General features: G+C 45.0%; 1 pseudogene; it reads right to left on the bottom strand.

Moving 5' to 3' along the window:
- Positions 1–1,819: 1,819 nt before the first annotated feature.
- On the bottom strand, positions 1,820–3,769 carry LOC134000576 (chemokine XC receptor 1-like; annotated as a pseudogene).
- Between the last annotated feature and the right edge of the window lie 2,644 nt (positions 3,770–6,413).

Here is a 6,413-nt window from a genome sequence, read left to right as displayed (position 1 = left end):
ACAACACCCCGAAATACTTAAACTCCTCCACTTGGGGCAGTGACTCCCTCCCAACCCTAAGGGGGCAATCCACATTTTTCTGGCAGAGCACCATGGCCTCCGATTTGGAGGTGCTGACTCTCATCCCAACCTCTTCACACTCGGCTGCAAACCGTGCCAGTGCCTATTGGAGGTCCTGATGTGTTGAGGCCAACAGAACCACATCATCCGCAAACAGCAGAGAAGCAATTCTGAGGTCCCCAAAGTTGACAATCTCCTCCCCCCCGGCTGCGCCTTGAGATCCTGTCCATGAAAATCACGAACAGGATCGGGGACAAGGGGCAGCCCTGGCGGAGCCCAACACCCACTGAGAGCAGGTCTGACTTTGTGACACAGCTCTCACAGCGGTCGTACAGGGACCGAATGGCTCGCAGCAGCAATCCTGGTACCCCATACTCCAGCAACAACTCCCACAGGGTCCCCCGAGGGACACGGTCGTAAGCCTTCACCAAGTCCACAAAGCACATGTAGACTGGATGAGCAAACTCCCATGCCCCCTCCAGTAACCCTGCAAGGGTGAAGAGCTGGTCCACTGTTCCACGGCCAGGACGGAATCCACATTGTTCCTCCTGAATCAGAGGTTCGACAATTGGCCAGAGCCTCCTTTCCAACACCCTGGCATAAGCTTTTCCCGGGAGGCTGAGTAGTGTGATCCCCAATAGTTGGAACACACCCTCCAGTCCCCTTTTTAAAAAAATGGGGACCACCATCCCAGTCTGCCAGTCCATGGGCACTGTCCCCGACCTCCATGCGATGTTGAAGAGGCGTGCCAACCATGACAGCCCCACAACGTCCAGAGCCTTCAGCATCTCAGGGCGAATCTCATCCGCCTCCGGCACCTTGCCACTGAGGAGCTGTTTAACTACCTCAGTGACCTCTGCCAGGGATTTGAATGAAGATCCCCCCGGATCATCCAGCTCTGCCTCTTCTACAGAAGACATGTTGGCTGGGTTCAGGAGTTCCTCAAAGTGCTCCTTCGCCCGACAATATCCCCAGTCGAGGGCAGCAGTTCTCCGCTCCTGCTGAGAACAGCCTGAGCTAAGCCCTGCTTCCCCCTCCCGAGTCGCCTGATGGTTTGCCAGAACTTTTTCAAGGCCGTCCGATAGTCATTCTCCATGGTCTCACCAAACTCCTCCCACACCTGGGCTTTTGCTTCCGCAACTGCCCCGGCCCTCCTGGCCGTCCGGTACCCGTCTGCTGCTTCCAGAGACCCCTGGGCCAGCCAGGACCCAAAGGCCTCCTTCTTCAGCTTGACGGCCTCCTTTACCGCTGGTGTCCACCAGCGGGTTCTCCGGTTGCCGCCCCGACAGGCACTGACGACCTTCAGGCCGCAACTATGAGCAGCCGCCTCCACAACTGAGGTCTTGAACATGGTACACTCGGACTCCATGTCCTCACACTCCCCAGGACCGCAGGAGAAGTTCCTGCGGAGGTGGGAATTGAAGACCTCACGTACGGGGGCCTCCGCCAGACATTTCCAGTTCACCCTCACTACTCGTTTAGGCTTCCCAGGTCTGTACGGCAGTCTTCCCTGCCACCTGATCCAACTCACCACCAGGTGTTGATCAGTTGACAGCTCCGCTCCTCTCTTCACCCGAGTGCCCAAAACATACAGCTGCAGGTCCGATGATACAACTACAAAGTCAATCATCGACCTTTGGCCTAGGGTGCTCTGGTACTAGGTACACTTATGAACACCCTTATGTTCGAACATGGTGTTTGTTATGGCCAACCATATACATTAATTTAACAGATGGTTGGGGCCACAAATAGAATGAGTTTAGAAAATGACTATATTGTAAGATCCCCAGCCTGCAAAGAAAATGACAATTAGAATAAAAATTAGTTTTAAAGTTTTGTTCTTTCTTCTTGGCAGTAAGCAGCCTGTATATGATCTAAGAATAGCAAAAAACAAATACCACTGAACTCACTAAAAAGAAAATATTTTGCTGGTAGATTCCCCACAAGTTCCAGTAAGAATTCATGTAACCACAGTGACTCTGGTCTAACCCAGTGTTCATGACTTTGGCGAAGAGGAAGGCTGGACTGGCAACCAGGATACTCACAGCCCAAATCATGACAGTTGCTAGAACACTGTAGAAGCCTTTGGTAGACACAATGTCAGAAAAAGGATTCATGGCAGCTACATAATGATGAACAGTCATCAGGATGAGGACAATACCACTGCTGTAGAACCCAATGTAGAAGACTAAAGTCCATTTGTACATGTGGTAGTAGGCCCAGAGGGACAGACCTGTAGTGAAGAGAAGATCCGACACAGCCATGTGCAGGATGAAAGCATTGGTGAGGGATTTGAGTTTTCATACTTGGTCAAAATGACAATGACCAGGATGTGGCCAAACAGACTGAGGATCACCACAATGGAAAAGAACACTTGGTTGAAGATCACTGCAAACTCATTGATGCTTGTTCTGTTGCACATTTCATCTTGATACTCATCTAATAGTCAATAAACCAAGTGCTGAAATACTGCCATTTCATTCACAAATTACAAGACAATGACACAATGGGTTAAGTCATCTGAAGGCAGTGTATGGCTCAAGCACAATGGTAATATTAGTGTTCACTGAAAACCACTCAAGCAGACAGCACAACAGTAATACATGTGTACAACAATGCCATCCTGAGATACACACAGCACAGCTGAATGCACGTTTCAAAATAAGGGTCACTAAGTGAGCGAGGCAACTTCATATACTACAAAAGCCAACATATAATGCACATGAAGAAGGAACTCCCACACATATATGTGCTATAGGCCTATAGCAGCATCACACCACAGTGATGCAAAACACGTTAATATCATATAAAGCATATCCAATAAATTAATCCACAATATTCATTAATGTATATGTATATATTACATTATCTGGACAGATAATACAGATGATACGACTAAATGCACACATAGATTTATGGTTTTTACTATTAGAGGTTCTTCTTTCTTGCCCTTTTTCTTTGCAAAGTCAGAGATCAGGTGCTCAAAGTCTAGCTCCTTCACAAACTCAGACTTGAGCCATCAAAGAGAGAGATGAACTTTTCCTTACTGCAAATACGACTTTTATTTACGGGAAATTCTTGAAGCCGCTTCTTTCTGTTCCCTTTTTTTCTTTTGGTTACAGTTGGCACTGTCCATTTTCAACTAAGTGATCATTTTCCCCACACACCAGCAGATACAAACTAACCACAGCGCATTGTGACCTTCTGACCAATAGTTCCTTTCCCAGCCGTCAAACTGAGAAATGAAACCGTCAGTCATGTCACAGTTCTGCTCTTCCTATTACCTGCCACTCTGGTAAATTTCCATTTACCCCAACTCTGCTCCACTCTGCCAGTCAGCCACAACAACCTCATTAGCCAACTCTGTTCACCTGGACTCTCAGCTGCACCTTATCAGTAATCAAGCCACAATATATGCTTCTCCTGTCCACTCACTCATTGCCAAATTGTTCTGTTCTTTCATGCTAGACTCTCCAGTGCTCACCATCGGTTTGACTTCTCGGTTCTGACTTTGCTCAGCCCTGACTATCTTGCCTCGTCTCTGCTCCCAGAAACACCTCAGCCCTCTGTCCCCAACTAAGAGTTCAGCCCCTGTACCCAATTTCTGTCTGCCTGTCCCTGTGCTTTGATTTTTGCAGTGTGAGTTCCCATCAATCCTGCTTTGCCATCGCTGTTTGTCCTTATGGGTGCATCTGGTTCTGATGTTCATCTTCTGCCTTATAGGAACTGTACCTGGATGCTATTCTCCTGTTCCCCATCAAACCTGCCATTGATCTACAATAAAGCTCATCAACTATACCTGTGGTGTGTGTGTGTCTATTCATGTGGGAGCTTCCTCTCCCATCACAAAGGGCCACAGGGCACTTTCCTAGATAGCCAGTATGGTAGATCTGGGCCAGAGCACAGACAATCATGGTTCAGTTCAAAAATCTAATATAAACACCGGACCGAGCAAAGAACACAGACTTAGACATATGTATTTGTAAAGTGCAACTTTTTTAACAGTCAGGAGCCCAAATGAATACTGACACAGGTTTTTCTTGCTGTAATCCTTTCTCCTGTTCATACTGATCATTAGATCTTTTTGTAATGTAAGTGATGGAGGATAAAATCCACAGTCCTCCTCCCGTGTTTAAATGTATTTGAAAGCTACCTTAAGCTTCAGCCGTCCAAATGAGTCAAATCAAGTAGATATCTTTTAATGTTAGTCTTTTCAGTGCCAAAGTCCCTTTTTTTGTTTCTATACTTCCATCACAGCTCAACAGGGAAACACTAAGAGGGAATTTGATGCTAAAAAGAAATGTGTCAAATATGCACTTGATATAACTAACTCAGACGGCTGAAGACTCATAAGCTTCACATCTACTTTGAAATGACTGTGGACACACTGTGGATTTTGGCCACAATCACTTCCATTGAAAGCACATTTGAAGTAGAGATCTTTTAATACCCAGTATGAACAGTAGGAGTACATTTATTGGCCATTATTGAAGCCAACCCCAACTCCACCTGCATGCAATGCAATGCATTCCTTCCACTAATTATATAGTCATTCTTCTCCAGCCTCTCTACCTTCTTGCTACCTGTGGTCTGTGTCTGAGCCCACTTGCACCATGATTAGATTAGATTAGTAGCTTTGTCATTATATTGAGGGTCAGACAACAATATGACGAAATTTAGATAGCACTCCCTGAGCCATAACAACATTTAAGACAATTAAAAACAACTTAAGACATAAATATAACATTAACAATCTATAAGAGCAACACAGTGCAATATGCAATATAAAAGGTGCAAACAGTAGCAATTCTCATTGTAACAGTAGGCCACAATCAGTGAGTGTGTGTGGGTGGGTGAGTTGGATGAGGGGGTCAGGCCGTGTTCATTAGTTTAACAGCTTGGGGGAAGAAGCTGTTTTTCAGTCTTGTAGTGTGTGACTGAATTGTCCTGTATCGCCTGCTGGAGGGAAGTAGTTGGAAGTGGTGGTGGCTAGGATGTGTTGGGTCACGAATTATATTTAAGGCCCTGCTCTGACAGCGGGCTTGGTAAATGTCCCCAATTGCAGGAAGCTTGGTCCCAGTGATGTATTGTGCCGTCTTGATGAGTCTTTGCAGAGCCCTCTGGTCGTTCTTGGTGCAGCTGGTAAACCATGCTGTGATGCAGTACGTGATGATACTCTCCACAGTGCACCGGTAGAAGTTAGCCAGCCACTCATGGCTAGACCACTCCCACAAGATTGTACAACTCTGCCTTTCAGGCCTGAGACCCTCCAAATCATTCCAGGCATAACAAAGGAAGAACCCATACCAGTCTATTACGGACTTTTCATCTTTATAATATTTATTTGGTTGACATGCCATGTATTATTTGAATTTTAACAGTTTGTTTTGTATTTTATTATGCCACATACCTGAGTCTCCGTTGGCATACAAATGGCAGAGAATAATAAGCAACAAAATTGAGTAGCATCTCCCCCAATGTTAGGTCAAACCTAAAACCCAACAGCCTGAACCCAGCAGTTGCGTTATTAAAATAACCCAGAATGTTTAAGAGCGTAGATTGGCTTAAAAAACAACACTACACAATTTATCATCCTGGTAATCAATTAGCTTATATAACTCTTCTTGGATACTCACATTGCTAGGTGCTCTGTTAAATACAACAAAACATATAAAATATACAGATTTTAAAACAATGAATGGAAAAGATCAGTGCCAAGAGGAAAGGAGCTGATGAAATTTCCTTGTTCTTGTTGGAGCACCTGTTCATATATTAAATGTGAGTCACAGCACATTTCTTTCCTTGATTTATTATTCTCCTGCTAACTATACGTGGGAGAAAGGGCAGAGCTGTCAACTGACATGCCTTGTAGCAACTCTTGACTGAGGGTGGTTCCTCCTCCCTCCTTGCTAGCTAAGGTATACAAGTATGTTATCATCTTCTGAAAACAGGAGAATGTCCTCACCAACCGTTCAATTAACACAATGAACAGACTTGATTTATTTATACAGAAAAGAGCAGCTGTAGACTTGAGACTTGGTCTTCAGCGAGACTTCAATCACCAAAATGATGAATTGAGATGTAGTAGGACACCAAGGTCATGTCCATACATTTTTTTCTGGATTTGGGAGCTTGAAGTGCTCTTAGTAAACTGCTTTAAGAACACCCTAAAGGAAACTCTGGGACACATGAGTGAAATAACATGGGGAAAATGTAATAAATATCCTCTTAGAGTCCCCTAAAATCTTTTGCGGGTTGGGTGTAGGGGATTTCTTCAGATTTACATTCATAAAGATTCTGTATATGGTCCTGAATCCTGCAGCAATTACAGAGAAATTACATAGCAACAAGTC

The sequence above is a fragment of the Scomber scombrus genome, chromosome 2 (genome assembly GCF_963691925.1).
Source record: "Scomber scombrus chromosome 2, fScoSco1.1, whole genome shotgun sequence".
NCBI lineage: Eukaryota > Metazoa > Chordata > Actinopteri > Scombriformes > Scombridae > Scomber > Scomber scombrus.
Note: the sequence above shows the minus strand (reverse complement) of the source record. Positions and strands in the feature narration are given on the sequence as shown.